Here is a 19,914-nt window from a genome sequence, read left to right as displayed (position 1 = left end):
TCTATGCAAGTGCAAGTTGAGGTAATGCCTTGATTATATTTATTAGCTTTTTCTTTATTGTTATTGTAAATCCATATAAACAATAGGAGTGTACATGATGAAAACATGTTACTAATGAATTTCAAATGACTTGACATGTTCATGGCTAGTAGTGTAATTTTCGAGATGCCTTGTAAGGTTAACTCTAAAATTAACATTATGTTTTTGCCCCTTGTATGCATGTGGTGCTAAATAGCACTGCAATTTGAGAGACGCTTTTAAGAGGTTATGTACTTTAAACATTAACAAATTGAGATTAGGATTTCATTAATGTGAAGTAAAATTCATTAACTTAAATGACAAAAGGCTCTCTTGATATCATCTACTAGGTCAAGGATTATTCTTTCTTTCAAATGCTAATTATGATTAGGTTATAATGATTCCAATTAAAGTTTTGGAACTTTCATCATTTTAACATAACACTGACATAAATTTTCAATATCATTTTAAGTATATGCCCATATAAGGTAGGAAAATGTTTTAATCTAGAAATCTAGATGTGCTCATTCTCATTGCCATTCTATTACCATGTTTTTATTCAACTACATCTAGATAGATTTTTGGTGGTACTTGATAGCTTTTCAATGATGATAAATTTCTTGGTCCATTGGTTGGGACAACTAATGGTCAAGCCATCTACGAGGGTTCCATTCTCATTCTGGTCTACCCCACTTGTATAGCCTATCATATGTGAGGGTTCCATTCTTATTGCCATTTGTCTCACTTTTATTATTCTTGATGTCAATAAGCAAGGTGATAGAGGCCTAGGTTCCCCCTTTAAAGAATGCATTCATGTGTTGGGTTTATCAATAATGTAAATGAAACATGGTTCTATGATTTTAACTCGTTATTGCTATTGACATTTACGAACTCACTTTACTTGCTAAAGAGGAAGCATCCTTCCACTGTATGAATTATGTTCAAATCTCAATAATTGCAATAAGAAAACATTTTTTTTCTTTCTAAACTATTGCATATTGACCATTGACCTTGTGAGGATGTTAAATTGAATGCATTCAGTGAAAACCACCATGGTCAAAATCAACCACTACACAATCTTTGTGCCTGTGGAGAATTGAAGTCATGTTAACACAAAAACATACATATCTGTTGTAAAGAGAGTCTCAATATTAATGAAAACAATGATGTAAATAAGGGAACAATTTTTCTAGTTAACTTGGATTTGGGCCCAACTAAATTGAAATTCTAGTGGTACCCTTAGAATTTGAAAATGCTCAATGAGACTAAGGAAAGTTTGACATGTAATGCACATTTAAAGATAGAGCACTTCTCATTGTGCATTTAATGTTGATTTTTAGTTTCCTTGATCCTCACATAGAAGAACTACAATCTATAAGAACAACAGTCTCTTAACAACTTTTAGAGAAAACATATGGGTATGTTTGGATATATGATTGTTTTTTTTTTAAATCTTAACTTTTAAAAGAAATACAATGCATAGTCAATGGAAGGATGATATATTTTAGTGTGTATATGGGCAAATCAAATCCCAAACAACAATCACAAGTTTAAACCCTATGGAATTGTGTTATACTTTCCCAAAATACACTTGACATCAATGGCTAAGGCTTTGGATAAAAAAATATAGAATAATCCAACTAATATACTGATGAACTTGTTTGTGGGATTAGGGCTACTTGTTTGATATAACCTAGCCCATTGTCACAACTTGGATATGGAAATGTAGTTCTAATCACCACATAGACTCATAGTTCTTTCAAATCTAGAAACTTTGGGTAGACCCTTCACTCATTACAAGACAATTTACAACTTAAAAATAAATCTAAATACATAGAAGTGGTCCAGATGCTACTTACCTATGTTGAACAAGGAGTATCCTCTCCTTTTCTTTCACTCTCTTTCATCCTCTTAATGGTGATAGTAGGCTCAATTTCAACCTCAATCTCTTTCAGAGTGAGGGCTTTTGACTTTAATCATTGTATTATCACTTAGCTTGAGGGTTGGATGAAGTGTTAATGCTTTCTAAATATTAATATGCAAGAGGTTGTCTACCCTCTTGCTACTTTGTAGTGAATTAATGTTTGTTCAAGGGGAACACCCAACTGCCTTAAAATAGAGAGAAAAATGTCATCAACAAAAACCACATTCATAACCTCCATTCCCCTCCTTGAATAAGCATGCAAATACTAAAACAACCATTACTGCTCATGGAGACATGACACAAGAAATGCTAGTAAATTCCCTTCTAGATTAGTAAAGCAAATATGGAAATTAAAAGAAGAAAAAATGCGTGCCATCAAGAATTGTAAAACCATTCGTATAAAATCATAACAAAATTATGACTTGAAAATATCCAATTGCAAAATCTATTGAAATTAATGATAAAATCAAGCTGTTGAAAAACCCAATAAAAAACAACCAGGGCTTTACTTTAACATTCTAATTTACTAATGTGACATTGACTTGAATAAAGGCATAAATTTGAGTAGCCTAGACTACAAACAAATAAGCTACCTATACTTTTCCCTTGCATACTCCATCAATAGTGGCACAAACTCCAGTCCATTGAGAGGAATGATAATTAGTAGTAAGGACATAGATCACAAAGCTCAGGTTTTGCATTAGGTAAGAGGTCATTGACCACCTTGCATTTGCATTATTGTTACCACCAAGTTCCATATTAATATTTACAAGGGTTGATGTCTTTCATATTGAGCAAGTAATTGGCATTGCTAAAATTCTTTGTGAAGGGCAACATTAATATGCTTCATCATCAATGGCTTTATATGCGTAATTGTTCTATCACTATGTTTATGGCATGAATTATTCTTAATCAATAATAAGATGGAGCAAAGGAACGAAGAAGAGATTGACTAGCAAGGGGAGTGGAGACTAGATTTTTTACATGCAAAGTCTAGCAGGGATGTTTTTCATATTGGGAGAATCAGTTACATGGGTATAATTCATTATTAATGGCCTTGGAAGATTAATTAAGCTCTCACTATGCTTAGGGAATGGATGTTTCTTAATCAATAATAAGATAAATGAAAGAAGAGGAGATTGATTAGAAAAGGGATCAGAGATGAAACTAATCTTATGCATAATCTAGTAGTGGTGTGGTATAGAGGTTAATATAGACTATCTCATTGAACAGATATGTTGTCAAAAGAACGCGAAAAGTAAAAGTAATGTGGCAATGGTGAGTTTGTGTGTAGTAGTGATGGTGGAAGGGAATGGAAAACAATGGATGGATGAGATCGAGGATGTGATTTAGAGCCAAGAGTGGGGAGATCATTGACATTGGCATGTTTGACATTACCAACATTGAGATTGCTCTATACCACATGTAAATGCAAACTAGTTTCATGACAACCTTTTGTAAGGATACACCCACCAAAAGGTGGTGGCTTGATCATCCTAATCTCTCCCTGCAAATGGTTATTCTCATGCCTTCTCCTTTGATCAGATGTGAAAGTCAGATGGGGGAGCATGTTGAAGGTTGATTGTTGAGAATAAAAAATTATTTTAGTTGCATAACTATTCATTTAATCAAAAAGCCAAAATCACCATAAAAGAACAATAGGGAAAAGCCTCTATTTGGTGGGACCAACTAAAGCAAGGTAAGCATGTCAACGAGAGGAGTATTTCTTGGAAGCAACTTTAGAAGCCTTTTCAACAATAGTATCTTTTTGAGCACTAATATGATAAGAAAATGTAGGAATCCTTTGACCTCAAGTTGGGAAATATAACCATTGAAGAATATGAAAAAAGGGTTTTGGAGCTGTTAGAGTTATGTATTAAAGATGAGAAGGTAAATATATAAAGGTTCCTTCATGGATTCCCGCATTATATGAAGATAAAATTCAATTTGATAAGACTTTGGAAGAGATAATCAAGAAGGCCAGATACTTCTGGGACTAGAGAAAAGGTAGAGATGATTTTTAGAAGTCTTATAGAGATAAGAAAAAGGAAGAACAAGATTAGAGGAAGATGGGATTTAAATTCCCTTTCTTCAAGAAAAATGCTAATACATATCAAGAAAGCTAGCTAGCTTAGGGAGGATATAAGATGGCATAATCCTCAAGGAAAAGGAAATGCAACTAATCAAATGTTGGGGATGCGAAGGAAACATTTTTATAGAGATTACCATTAAAAGGAAGGTAGAATGAGGAACATGCACCATACCTTAGTGGCATTTATGACTGAATATTCAAGTAGAAATATCCCAATAATATTTGCCTCCTTAGAAAATCAACAAGCAAATCATTAATCAAACATGATTGAGGTTGGAGGAAAGATTGATAATTAACCTCTTTCAATTGTAATTGATTAAAGAGAAATTCATAGTTATATTGCCCCTAATTTGGTAGAAAGATATCATTTAGAGAGAAATAAGTTGATAAATCATGGTTGGTTCAATTGGCTATTGGGACTAAAACAAAAATTATTGAAATTGTTAAAGGTTTCCCATGAGATACGAATGGTGTTAACATTGTAACAAACCTTAACAAAACATATATGACTTGGTTCATGTGATGTTCTTATTGGAATGCATTGGTTGGATATGCATGTTGTCATAGATTGTCACAATAAAACTTTCACTTGTCTTGATGAAGAAGGAAATCATATGATATTGAAAGGAATTTCCAAATCCATTTCTTCAAGGGAGATTTCATCCTTATAAGTAAAGACGTGCTTCAAGAAGGGGTGCCAATTTTATGCAACTCTTGTGAAAGAGCCACAAAAGTGCATAAGCCCAAATCTTGAGGATTTTCCAACATTGTAGGAGTTTGTAGATGTATTTGGGGAAATACTAAGTTTACGACCAAAAATAAATATTGGTTTCTCTATTAATTTGATGCATGGAGTTGCTTTGGTATTTAAGACTCCATAGTAAATGAGTACACCCAAATTGAAGTTGCAAGTGAATTAAAAGAATTGTTAAAAAATGGGTATATATGCCCAAGAGTTTATCCTTGGGAGCACTAGTACTCTTCGTAAAAAAAGAAAGATGGGACTTTGTGGCCATCGATTGAATTCATTGTGAGAAATAAATATCATCTACCAAAAATTGTTGACCTATTTGATCAACTAAGAGGAAAAATAATATTTATGAAGATAGATTTGAGGTTAACCTACCATTGAATAAAGATAAATGATGAAAAAATTAGTAAGTCATCTTTCAAAATCAGGTATTGACATTATGAATTTGTAGTAGTGCCATTTGGACTAACAAATGCACCAACTACCTTCATGTGGCCATCAAAGATTTTTGGAAGTGAATTGTGTTCGACTTTTGAAAGATCTAATGTTTTGAGTGGACATTCCACCCATCATCAAGGACAATTAAAGCTTTGATGATCCATACAAGTATTGAGAGAGGAATAAATAGGTGAGGGGTCAAAAAGTAACTATTGAAGAAGAAGAATATGAGGGTCAAAGACATTGGAAAAATAAAAATAGTTAATATTAATCCAAAAGTAAAGAAAAATAAAAATAAAAATGAAATTAGATGTTATGTGAAATAGGAATAATAATTAAAATTGTTAAATTAAAAAAGAAGACAAAAGTAACAAAAATTGCGTTTTAAAAGGTTCATAATGATATTAAATTAATGAAAATTAATAATAATAAAAACATAAAATTTAAAACTATAAAATAATGTTAAAAAAAGGAATTTAAGGAGGAAAATTAATGGATGGAATATTTAAAAATGATTTGGATAAGTTTGTCATTGTATTCCAAGATCAAATTAGCGATTCAAAGTTAGAGGGGGAACATGAAAAGCACTTGAGGTTAGTATTACAAGAGTTAAGAGAGTATCAACTATATGCTAAGATAAACAAGTGTTCATTTCATTGCAAGCATATTCATGATAGACACAACAACTCCAGGGATAACATACCATTATATCTAGAGAATATTGAAGCTATTATGCGATGGACTGCATCTAAGAATGTAGCCAAGGCAAGATCATTCATGGGTTCACTAGTACTACAAAAGATACATAAAACAATTCTCCATGATGGTTCATCTCATTACTTCCTTATAGAATAAGAAAATTAAATTTGAACGGATACAAAAGTGTGAAGAAAGCTTAGGACTATTATTGAATTTCCTTACTAGTGCACCCATTATTAGGATTGCTGACCCAAATAAAAATATTCTGGTATGTATAGATTCTTGCAAAGAGGAGATGATGGAGTTTTAAATTGGAGAGGGCATGTGATTTGTTATGAATCAAGGAAGTTTAAAATCATGAAATGAATTATGCTTGTCAGGGTAGTTCATGGAAAAGATGCGGAGACATTGCTTTACTAAACAAAGAGAGTAAGTTTATAATAAACCACAATGTTATAAAATATTTATTTGAGCCACACTTTTAAATCTTAAGCAAATGAGATGATTATTTTTTTAGTCAACTTGACTATAATAATATTATAATACACTTACTAGAATTTTTTTAATAAACTTGACTATAATATTTATATATTATAATACACTTAATAGGAAAATACAAATAATATATACTATGAAAATTAATATAAATAAAAACGTTATTTTTTTAAAACTAAACTTAACTAAAATATTAACCTAATATAATACATTCAATAAAAAATTACACACTACATGTAATTATTAAAACATAAGGGTTATTATATTACAATATAACTACATCCATACACGCAATAATTGAAAAAAAGTTTTTAATGATAACCTAACCTTCCATTTTCATTAAAAAAATTATTAGGAGAAAGAATTTAGGTTCAAATGGGTTTTTTTAATAATAATTAGATTACCTTCATTTCATTTCATTCCCCCATTTTAACTATTTTTGTACATCAATGTTATGTTAGGCTTGAAATCACTGTAATATAAATTTATTTTTGAATATTAATATTTTTTTAAATATTTATTTAAACTAATTATAATAATTGTTTTTTTGAAATGATGGGTTTTTTTTGAATATTAATAAATATTTTTGTTTAATATTTATTAAAACTAAAGTTTTTTTTGTTTTCTTTCATTTTTTGATGTGAAATTTTTATATAGATATAATAATTTATTTGTAAATGTAATATTTCATAATAAATAAATTTATTTTAGCTTTGAGAGTTAGTTTAATTAGTCTAGTCTTTTTGGTTACAACACTTTTATTATTGAAAAGTTACAGATTCAAGTCTCTGGACACTCTTATAGCTAAGCTTCATTATTTAAAAGTTACAGATTCAAGTCTCTGGACACTCTTATAGCTAAGCTTCATAATTAAGCTTGCAGGGAGTGATCCCTTCGAATAGATATACTGAGTAGAATAGATATACTGAGTAGTGGTTACTGATCTCCCAAATCTGTAAACCATAAAAATAAAATAAAATAAATATATTCATTTTAGGATCATCTAAAAACCTTATTAATATTTTAATAATATATATTTTGTAATGATATTATTATTTAGAAAGCTGAGTGGAGAAATTCATGGTCTCTAATTCTTAGATTGAATTAGCAGAGGTGAATGACACCCCTGTTGTCATCAACCTCCAACCACTCAATGTTTCATCTCAGAGTGCCATCCCTCCACAGGGAACCCTTCACCCCTCTCTAGTCATTATTTTAGATTAAAATTATTTAATGGGATTTGCATTTGCTATTCTGGAATAGATGTTGGTACGATGGCTTGGCAATCTGGTGATAGTTTGTTTTGTTTTTTTTTTTTTTTTCTTTCTTTCTTTCTCTTGAGACCTTCAAGGGTCTTTGTTTTGTTCCAAGTCTTACACTCACTATTGCCTTTATTAGAAAGACAACGTTTACACCTTCCTTTTGCTCAATGCACAAGGGAATAATTACGTGTTGTGAGGTTTATTTAGCTCTTTCTCTTGTCATCATCAGCAACCTTGTAATGTTCCAGGTGGATATAGTTGCTAGACAAGGCAATTTTGCTCTTGTTCAAGTTTATTTTTTTTTGTCTTACTGTCCAATTTGTAAATCTTGATGGTTTTGTGTACAGCTGGTTGAGATATTGGCCTCCCCTATGAGATTTTTGGTCAAGAGAATAGGTACCGCTATCAATGTAATATTATTTCTCATTAATAGAAATTACTTACAGAAATAAAATAAAAAATCCTATATTTTAATATGAATTTAATTTTTACAATTTAAATATTAATTACAAAAATAAAATAAAAAACACTCATTACAAATAAGAAGGCAAAATTGTTTTTCATACTTTGCATTATAAAAATTTAAAATATTTACATAAATGTGATAGTTTATTTCTGAATATTTTAAAGAAATTAATGTAATTGAGTAAAACTCTTTTCTAATAACCTAGTGTATATATATGTATATGTGGGGTTATTATTATTCAGAAAGTGTTGTTTGAATAGGTTAAAAGGTTTGCTTTTAACCATTAGTTTATTTAAATTTTTTAGTTTATTTAAATTTTTTTTTTTATTATTATTTTTTTAAATATTTGAAAGTTTAAGAATATATATTTAGAAAGTTTAGTACAAAAATATGTAATTTAGTGACAAATTTTAATTTATATACATGGTATGATAATGAAAGTTAGAAGTTAATTTAATTTATTATTATCAATGGTGACATACATTTTGTTAATTCCATTCCATGACAATATGTGCTTAGTTCAAATTTTCTTTTTGAAGATACATTAGTTTATATCAACAAGTATTCTTAAGAATGACATCCACAAATACAAGGAAAGCATTCTTAGATTTCCTTGAAAATAAAGATAAAACACAAAAATGTGTGGTTTAATGAGAACTTTTGTTAGAATACTTTAAATTATTAAATTCACAAATTAGTATTTCTACAACACACATTAGAATTTCTACAACTCTAATAGAAAATATCTGGTCAAAAGATTAAAAAAACAAAAGTAAACATCATCAAGGTAAACCCTCCTCTACAAAAACAAAAGTAAACGTCATCAAGGTAAACCCTCCTCCACTAGCTGGTTGGACCAACAGGGTAAAACATTTGCTGGCCTCTCTCACATCATACTCTTTCTCACACATACTCATAGACAACAACAAGGAATTTGGACTAATAGATCAATTTGGAATCATACATTTCTATATGTGGACCAGTGGACCAACATATCGGAGAGGTTGGCCAGATTTGCATGTCATAACTTTGGATCTTGTTTTTTTTGTTTATTTTTCTCCTTGTGTTTATGGACTGCTCTGGTTCGTTGTTTTTTACTATTTTGAACAGAAAATTGGATTGAAAATTAGATGACATAGGATGCACATCATGTTGATTTTGGATGCTATGCCTCATCACATTATTTGTCGGGCCCTATTTTTGTTTGTCCATTTAAATTTATAATTTACATTAGATACATGTACTGATCTTTTTCATTAATTAAAAAAGTCCATTTTTTTTTTCTTAAAAAACAAGTTTCTAAAACACAAATAAACAATAAAAAATAATCATGAATAAAATTAGTTAAAGAAAAATAAAAAAACAAAAATAAAAATCATTAAAATTAAACGAGCTTCTAGATACACATAAACAATAAATATTAAACGAGCTTCTAAATATAAATAAACAATAAATAATATTCATGATAAAACTATTTAAAAATCAATTTTCTGCAAATAAATAATAAATAATATTTATATAAATAATAAATAATATTTATAATGAAAGCTATTTAAAAATCAATCTTATCGTACCAAAAGGTGAAGAAATAAAAAATATATAAATTTATTTGTATATATATACAAATGTATATATATACAAAAGAATCCAATGATATATAAAATCAATATAAAAAAATCCCTTAAAATGTAAAGTGAATTAATGTAAAGTGAAGAGTAATTCACTTGATTACTTTTAACTACACATACATGCCAAATACAACTAATTAGTGCATGAATACTACGTGAAACAACTACAATACATGTGTATGTTCCTATCTAGTTCATTAACACAAAAAGTTTAAGTTACCGGGTTGTAATGCTTGCTTTAGTGCATAGCTCATAATAGTGCTCGATACTATATGCCACTTAGATGTTGATTGATCGTCAATGCCATGATATTTAATACTATTTGGTACTTATGTATTTATTGTTTAATCATTCTTTTAAAAATATTTAAAACAAGTTTAAGTGAAAAGGAAAAAATAAAACATTGATGTTGAACATTTTGTTGTTAAGAATGAACAAAATGTGAAATCTCCAACTTTGGAATAGTGGAACAATAAGATTATTTAATTTTTAGCAATTGTGGAATTTGATGATTAAAGTTTTCAAAGGTTACACATTTGTAGTAATTACGAGATTGGACCAAAGGATTTGGTAGAACAGTGAAACTAATAGTTACGCAGTCAAACAAGGTTATAACCTTTTTTTTCAAAATTTACCTAAGGGTCATGCTAATCATATCTCAGGGAGGGTTTGGAACACTAATGGGATGCCGAAAATTAATCTTTTTTGTTGGGAAATGGTGCATGGGAAGGTGTTAACTATGGAAAATTTGAAGAAAAGAAATATCCATGGTCCTTCCCGTTGTCTTATGTCAAAAAGAGGAATAAGATATACCCCATCTATTTTGTCATTGTTCTTTGCTCTGGAGGTTTGGAGGCTTTCGCTGGTCCAGGTCCTTGACCTACAAATCATTATGAAGTCCTGGGATGCATTGTTCATATCTTGGCAACAAAAAATTCCATGGCAAAGAAAGACAAAATCAATGGTTTTGAGATGTTGGGTGGCTCTCCCCAAGTATATATGTTGGTTAATTTGGATAACTCGCAAACATGCAATTTTCAAGGAAGAGCATCCAAGTGAATCTGTTGTAACTTCCAAAGCAATATCAATGTTATTTGAGACAGTCTCAACAAGAGGCTTTGATAAAAAAGAACTAGACGATCTCTCGCCTTCTGAAAAGGATTGTTTGAGATTAGATCAACACTCTCATCACGCTGGTAGCTTTAGATCCAAAGGTTTGCATTCAAAATCCTTTTTAGTTAGGATGGACCCAAAGTAATTTCGAAAAAGGAAATTTTTTTTGTTACAACTTGCATTGTTCGAAAGGAAACCCTAGGAAGGCTAGAGCGGGAGGGGTTGTTTTTCATCCCGATGATGTTGTGGATTTCTCGAACAACTTAAACTGGTGTACTTGCCTCGATTGGATAAGTTGAGTTGAAATGACTTGACCCAATTAACTTACCTTGTTTAGATAAGATCAGTCGAAATGACTTAAACCAGTCGAATTACCTTGACTAGATAAGAACATTTGAAACAAATCGACCTAGTCAACTTACCTCGACTAGATAATATCAGTCGAAACAAATCAAACCAGCCGACATACCTTGACTGGATAAGAACAGTCGAGATGACTCGACCCAATCAACTTACCTTGACTAGATAATGTTTGATAACTAATTCATTTTGATACAAATAATCATCTAAATCAATAGACAAGGTATATCTATCCATGCTTAGGCCATTTAAACCATTATTTAGGCTCAGGATGAATTACATGTAGAGTCCCATTCCTTAGGAAGAATTCAGGGAACCATCAACACATATTTATTTTATTTTGCAAAGAAAAAACTTCTTTCTATTATGGAAAAGAAAGTACATATATAAGTGAGAGTAAATTTCAATCGCCATGATCACCTATCTGCTTACACAAATCGCCATAGAGAAAAAACAGAGAAAATAAATTTAGTCAGACCATAAAATTTGCGAGTCTATTGACATGAAAGAATTGCCCAATATCAGAGGACACAGTAAAAAAACTGTCATCTAAAAACAAAATTCACTCCAGAAAGAGAGCCGTGATAGAGAACCCCATAGTCAAAAACCCATGTTATAATGGGATGGAACCTTCCCCTGTCAAAGAGCCAGAGCAGAATTGCTGGAAGATGATGTGATCCGAAATAGAGCAGCAACCCAATTTCGATAATCGATCTGCTTCACTATTTTGAGATCGATAGATGTGCAAAATGGTAGGATGAAGAAAAACCACAGACAGGTCTCTGATTCGAGATTTCCAAGTCTCGAGAGCAGGAAAATTCAGGGAATGCAGTGTGGTTAGCCCAATCAATAATAGATTTAGAGTCACCAAAGACAGAGAGAGACCGCATGTCAAGCCATAGGGCACAGTGGAGGACCCCCCAAAGTGTAAGAAGTTCAACTCGAGTATTAGATCCCAAGCCACAATGTTAATAAACCTATAAAAGAGGTCAAGGATGATATGAATGTCCTTTCCACATCCACAAGTGTTAAAAGAGGACGTACCATCGAAAAATCCTACAGGATAAGAGGATCAAAGGTATCTAGGACGGGGGCAAAGAGAGTCAATGGAGGGCAAGGGAAACAAAAATTCAAAGTAATATGGGAGGATACTATAGTAGGGTTCTCAAAATGTGTGGTGGAACATGGTCGAAAATGAAAGCATTTCTAGACTTCCAGATACCCCAGATGATGAAGACGGTCAGTGTACAATGTGATTTTTGTTCCAGATATCACCTACCAAGACAAGTGATAATGTCGGGAACTTCCCAAGCAACAGGGTATCTCATCATGTGGAGGACCCCATTCCAAAAATAAGAGGAAAATGGGAAGATAATGAAGAGGCGCGGTATGTCCTCTCCAGATGAGAGGCATTGACTGCATCAACCCAGACCTTGGAAACCCTTCTTGCATAAAATTTCCCATGTGAGAATGCTGTTATGGGAAACAAGCCAGGAGAAGCATTTCAATTTTAGGGGAAAATTCCATTTCCAAGCCCTCATCAACCAAGAGTAAATTAACACCTGTCTCGTGGGCCTAGAGATTAAATTGTATACTTCCTTGACAATACCCCTCCCTTGCTATGAGCCATGAATCAAATCATCCTATCTACTTTTGGAAGGAGGACTATCCCAGACAGTTTTAGATTGGTTGTGTAATTTTTCCATTTTTGTAACAAAACCTCAGGAAGTTGAGACTGTAGATCCTCTTTCCAATGAGTATAGAAAGGAGTTAATAGGGCTATATTTGCTAAATATTTGATCACAAATAAACCCATGTTATTTAGGCAGATGATGAGATCAAGTGATAAGATATGTGAGCCAATCAAGCCTGAGAGCGAGTCAAGGCCTATTGTAGGAGTGGAGCCAGAACCAACTGCCCACCTAAGATTACAAAAAAACCTAGTGTTTTGTCAATAGAAGGCTTTTCCAAGAATAGGAGATGTGTGAGGGATCTAGAGCACCATTACGCAACCACATAATAAATTCCCCATTCTGCATATATTTAGCACCAATTACTTGTTTCCAAAGTCCTTCGCTGGAAACTGCTCACCAATTTTTTTTAAAGAGGAGATCCATATTAAAGATGACGATATATTTAGTCCCCAACCACCAAGTGCAGTAGGATGATTGATGAAATCCATGCTAGCCAAATGGATTTCCCTTTCTCTGATTGTACTAGCCCATAGAAAGCGAGAAGTGCTGGTTTTTAATTTATTAATCACACCCTTTGGTAACTTGAAGATGTACATCCAATAGATGGGGATACTATGAAGGATGAATTTTATCAAAACAAGTCTCCCCCCAAGAGATATCCACTTGTTTTTCCAGTGGTTGAGCCTCTTCTCAATTTTTTGAATGAGCCAATCCTAATCACAGATTTTGTAACCATTTGGTTTCAATAAGGCCTAGGTATCAGAACCCTTCATCCATATGAGCAGGTTTTACCCCAAAAGCATGATCAATCTATAATGTCACTTCTGCATCTAGTTCATTTGAAATTAGGATGGACTTGGAATTGTTCATGTAAAGGCTAAAAGCAAGGCCAAAGTCTTGAAGGACAACATGAAATGCAAGCCATTATTTAGGATTTGGCTTCCCTATAACCATCAAATCATCCACAAATATTAGGTGCGACAAGGAGATAGTCACAATTCTGCATTCATATATGAGCCCTTGTGATCTGGCAGCCTTGATTTTCCTGCTTAGGCTATCAGTGACTATAAGAAATAGTAACAGGGACATCGTGCAACCTTGTTTGAGCCCTCTAGAGGTTGAAAATAAATCTATAGGGAGGTCATTTATCAAGATAACAAAAGAAGCGTATTTTATGCATGCCTTAATCCAATTTATCATGGTTCTGCCCAGGCCAATCTTCGCCAAAATCATTCACAGAAGTTCCCAGTCAACACAATCAATAACTTTTGATAAATCTATCTTCATAAGGTGGACATCCAAATAGTTTTTCTTGACTGAATGTGTTGGTTTTTGGGGGCTTGACCCAGGTTCAGAGCGTGCTGCTCACCAACAAAACCCTCAACCACTGGCTCTTTCGGCAACAACCTGTAAGAATATCACAGTCTCACCCGAAGCAATTATGGGAGGCTGCAGAACCAGGTTTCCGCAACCAGAGGGATATGTACGTTGTTGTGTCCATGTATTTACTTATGTGTTCTACCTTCCTACAACTTTGCATACATAAATAACTTCGTGTTGCTGATTAACTTTACAGAATTACCCTTATCACATAAAATAACATAAATAGTATAACATGTATTCTTCTGCGCAATTCAGTAAAAACCATGCATTATTATAATAACAACAACAGATAATGAACACAAAGATACACAATATTTCGCCAAACTTCTTCTTTATTTATTTATTTTGGTAGGTAAGCACCCACGGGGGATTTGAACCAGTGACCTATTGCAAGGAGTGCCTTAACAATGCACCCATTCACCGTCAATCCAAAGCCCCGTGGGCAAAAACTTGTGGTAAGATCCACTCCGGTGAGAGGATGGAGAGCCTTAACCGCGTGTGATAAGAAAGTTTGAAGATTGTTCTCGTCCTTGTCGAGGGAGATGACAACTATCTCTCCTTTCTACAAACACTCAAACTTCTCCTTTATTAATACAGATCTTCAATACATACACCACTTCGACCTGCGCACCCAGCTACAAGTGATATTCACACTCAGTTGCAAACTCTTCTAGGCCTCTGCGCACTCAGTTGCAGAGCCTTCCCTAAAATTACTAACTACAAAAGCGAATACATATATTCAATTCACTTATGATGACATGATTCGATTACAAATTATTACATCTCCTTATATACATTACATCATGAAAAAAACCATGGTCCACATACCATGGATAAAAAAAAAAATGACTAATACCTGAATCTTGTTACAAAATAAGGGGCTTTGACCTACCCTAAAGGCCCTAAAACATCGCACGATGAATATAACTTCTTCTGCTCTGTGCACTCTGCTCCTCAAAATGCGAAGTCTTTGACCCAAAAATTGGACCAAGTTGGATTACGCCCAACAGGCCCCCAACACTCACTCGTGACTCATCCCTAGTCACTCAGCTTTGGTTCCCTTGATCTTCGTTGCAATCCCATTGTATACTGCATTATACTGCTGGACTGTTTTTGCCATTTGTTTCTCATGCTTGTGTTGGCTCTCCATTTTTGGTCTTTTTCCACATACATTTTCCATCTATCCATCATCCTTTTCTATCATATCATGGTCATTTTCCCACATTTTTGCCTCTTATTGCACTTTAAGGTAAAAATAGTTATGTCTTTTAAATTTTAGAAATTTTAGTAAAAATTTGGTATTAAAAATTATTTTGACTAGAACATAATTTCCCGTAATGGCTCCTTTGAAGTCATATGTGCAGGACACCTGGGTGGAAAATGAATCTATATTCGAGAATATTGGGAACCAAGGATTGACGGACTCCTATTGGCACAGTCCAAATGAGTTAGAACAGGCTTGGTCAACGCTAGTCAAACTTGACTAGTCACCTAGAAATCCCTAACTAAAAGGGGCAATTTTGTGATTTAGTGGGATTTTGCCATATTTTGTGCAACCAAAAGGATGAGTTCAACCTAAGTAGATGGATTATGACTCTTATAGGCTTTTATAGCTATTTTAGCTAAGTTTGTTATATTTTTGGCTTATTTAAGCACAACATTCAACACTTATGAACATGTATTATGACTATTGAGACTACTTTACTTATGAATATAATTTGAAGAGCTTGTTTTCCATTTTCTTGGTGTTCTTGCTATGGAATGTGATTTCTGATCTACCATAGCTGAAAGCTTCAAGTGTATCAAGCAAGGGTAGAGGGCCCCCATTATGAGCTAAGTACACTGCAGTATAATTTTATGCATAATTGTGAATATTTTAGGTAGTTGTTTTCTTTGCAGTTCTTGTGAATATTTTCTGAATAGATTCATTACATGCCATGTTCATTTATGTTTTTGAATGATTTCATTTCAGTAATTAGTTTAAGAAAGGAAGGAAAACCAAGGCATCTAAGTTAGATCCTCTTCCTTCTAGATTAAGAACTAAATTGTAAATTGTGTTTATGCATTTGATCTTTTATTGCTTTGGTTTTTGATATGATTTATGGTGAACTGATCTTGTTGGGATAAGAATGATGAGGAAGGACAAACATGACCTCTAAGTTAGAGCCTCTCCCTCATTTCCTATGCTCCACAAAGACTCATTGCACTCTTGCTTCTAGATTAAATTTTTATAGTTTCTTTTCAAGTAATTTATATTTGTAATATGAATTTCCATTATTTTTATTTGAACAACTACTTCCTACACTAGTTAATATAAGCTTCCATAAACTTTGGTTTGCTTCTAAGTCTACCAACCTGGATTGATAATAAAATACATGAGTAAATTGAACCAACATTCTGGCTCCATTGCTGGGGAAGCATACTTAGATGTAACTAATTAGGAAGATTGTTTAGAAAACATAAACATAAAAACATCAAAAAATAAAAATTTCAAGATTTTTCATTATGGTTATTTATGCTTAGACAAAGAGACGAAAAGGGTAAATATACAAAACAAGACCCCCCAACTACTAAAGCATTGGTGGGAGTAGGACCTACATTTGAATTAACTACACCAATTGCTGAAAACCAACTTTGGAAGAGTTAGAGGAAAAATAACATTCAGGACAAAAGGTTAACGCTTGTTGAAAGACAAACTTTGTTGGCTTATGAAGTGAAGAGAAAACAAACACAAGCAGAAACATCTTCTATAGGAAAACAAAGAGAAACAAGAAAACCAATTGTTCAACCTATTCTTGAGCAACTAATTGATCAATCTATCCTTGAACAAATAAAACAAATTGAAGGCACACAACATAAAATTGTTACTAAAACATTTGAAAAAGCTGAGAAAGAAATGGAAGAAGAAGGAGAAGGATCCAATGTTCTTGGACTAACTCCAGAACAACGACAAGAATATGAAAGACAATGAAGAGAATGGGAAAGGAAAAGAGAAGAAGATAAGAAAAGAGAAGAAGATGCTAAAAGAGAAAATGAAAATAAAAGAGGAGAAGATGGAGGAGTAGACAATTACCAAGAAGCTACTTTTGGATTTCCAATCTTAGACACTAGATAAATCTTGGGAGAAGAAGTAAAAATGAAAAATATTTCACCTTTTGTTTTACCAAATTTCTATGGTATGTCTTATGAAGATCTTGACTCATTTTTGTTTGAATTTGATATTCTATGTCGTACGTGTTAGAGTTGGTCTGGCCAGCCCTCCATCAGAGATCAAAACTATTTATGCATTTCATTTTTAGGTGTCCCGCTCCATTCATTCAGCTGAATTCCGCTAGGGGCATGCCATACTCTGACGGAGAAGGTCATGCTAGTAATTTCCCCTCATGTCTGGTTCCTGCTAGCTTATGTCTTTGTGTCAAATAATCAAAAAGTCCATAACAGTCAAGGTCTGGTCCTTTAATGGACAAAAGTCATTTTTGGTCATTAGGTCTAGGGATTGATTAGTTTGGTCTTTAAATATGTCTAGTAAAGCCATGCAGGCCAGAGTGATGCTCTTGCAAAGTAATGATCCGCAGATTTCCATCATCTTATTGATAAAATTCGACGGTTCTTCAAAACTCTGTTTTGAAGAAAAGTCAAACAGTGCTATTGATGACAAAATTTTCAAAAAGAGTCTTCAGTCGATTTCTACAGGTGCAGTCATGGTTTCCGTGGCCAAATGCTCTGTCATGCAATCCCTGCAAAAAAGTGTCGAAAATTTCATCGTTTGAGCCCAAAATTCAAAGGGAAAGTGAAAATCAATGTGTTCTAAAGTCAGTGAAAAGTGTCAAAACATAACATTAGAAAAATGGGTTTTCAAGGAAGCAAAAATTTAACCCATCACTTCCAAGGCTATATATACAAGTTTTCATCAAAATCAAAGGCATTGTGCTAATCCAAGCCTTGGAGAAATGTTGCAAAAGGTGTGAGTGTGCATCGTGAGTGTTTGAGGGAGTTGGAGGTAGTTTGAAGGAGCGTGGCGCACTGGGTGTTGCGCGCAACGCACACAGACCAAGGGCCGAAACAAGGCCAAATCACCTCCAAATTTTTGTGAAGCCCATCAAATTAAAAGGTAGGCTCTTTGACATCATTGGTTCATCAAGTTTTATAAATGATATGGTGGTTTATAGCGATGTTTGAATGCAACCAAATTCAATAAAATCAACCATAAGAAATCACCAAAAAACCATGATGGCTAGGGTTGCTAAAGTGGGTTGTTAGTGCCAAGGTTCCATTCCACCCATCATTTTCCCCTCACCTACCATTTTTCCTATCCTCCCTTTCTCATTTTTCCTAATATCCCTGCCCTAAATTACTACCAAACCCTCTCACCTATCCCTCCACTATTTGGTCAACATAACATCCCAAACCCTACCTTGTTAAAACCCAAACCCTACCCTATCAAAATACCCCAAAGCCCCCTACATATCCCTAAACAAAATTCTCCTATAACCCCTATTCCCATTATATTATCCCCCTCCTAATACTCCCTTGTTTCATTGTCCCCTTGGTGGCAGATTATCAAAACAACCTAGCTTTCATCATCATCAAAGGGGCAACCTAAATTCAGTTTATAAAACAACAGTCATGGCATTCGAGGTTTCATCAGAGTATGAGGAGGAAACCCACAGTGATACAGCTTCAGGAGAACAGGCCCCCAGGAGACATCACCGAAGTGGCAAACATGTTAGAGATGAGCCAAACACCCTCACCGAGTTGCAGGCATGCCCTCTTGCTATGTCATGTTTCCAGCATTTAGCATGTCTTGAATTTTGTCAAAGGGTGGCAAATGTCAGAGTTCATCATGAGTTGGCCCGTCTTTTTGCACTTCACCTACATGGAGGTCAGTCTATCTTGGCTGGGGTCACTTTCACATTGACACCCGAAACCGTATCAGTGGCAACAGGCATACCAAACATTGGAGAACAGTGGCATAAGAAGAAGAAGGTGGAGAGGCATCATTATGAGCCTTACATTAAGGCCAATTGTTTGAGTCAGCTCACGAGAGTTTTCCCATTCAGATTTTTGAGAGATGAGTATGCTCCGCTCATGAAATTGATCTTGAAATACTTCAGTTGTGAGGGGAGGTTTTCTCCCCTTTATGCCTATCACATCAGGTTGCTCATGCACTTTACCAGGGTGCGAATGATGAACCTCCCATTTTTCATTTGCGGGAACATAGAGAGGATGAAAAATTTCATGCAGCACAAGACCCCTCGACAACAGCTCAACAATATTTATCACTTTGCTCTTATACGGATTTTGGTGGACCATCAGTTGGGATTGCAGGGTATTGCTTGGGAGGACTTCATCTCCCGTGACTTCTTCAGTGCTCAACAAGTAGTATCAGAGGCAGAGCAAGAGATAGGTGGCCCATCTCATCAGTATGAGCGACATGAGACTGCTACTATTCCAGTATACATCACCTATCAGAAAGGCAGTAGACCTTTGTTTGTAGCAGCAAAGCGAGTGTTATCTCCACCCAGGGTGGAAGGATCCTCGCTTCCGACATCGGCATCACATGAGCAGGGTAGAGGTAAGGAGCTAGTGCA

At 33.8% G+C, this 19,914-nt stretch overlaps 1 non-coding gene across 1 annotated transcript; it reads right to left on the bottom strand.

Moving 5' to 3' along the window:
- Positions 1 to 14,767: 14,767 nt before the first annotated feature.
- On the bottom strand, positions 14,768 to 14,895 carry LOC149219546 (U6atac minor spliceosomal RNA). Its single transcript, XR_016249988.1, has one exon. It is a non-coding gene; the product is annotated as a U6atac minor spliceosomal RNA (small nuclear RNA).
- Positions 14,896 to 19,914: the final 5,019 nt, after the last annotated feature.

Source organism: Pinus tabuliformis, chromosome Q, assembly GCF_031772625.1.
Source record: "Pinus tabuliformis cultivar Carrire ecotype Pingquan chromosome Q, CPIR1, whole genome shotgun sequence".
Taxonomy (NCBI): Eukaryota; Viridiplantae; Streptophyta; class Pinopsida; order Pinales; family Pinaceae; genus Pinus; species Pinus tabuliformis.
Note: the sequence above shows the minus strand (reverse complement) of the source record. Positions and strands in the feature narration are given on the sequence as shown.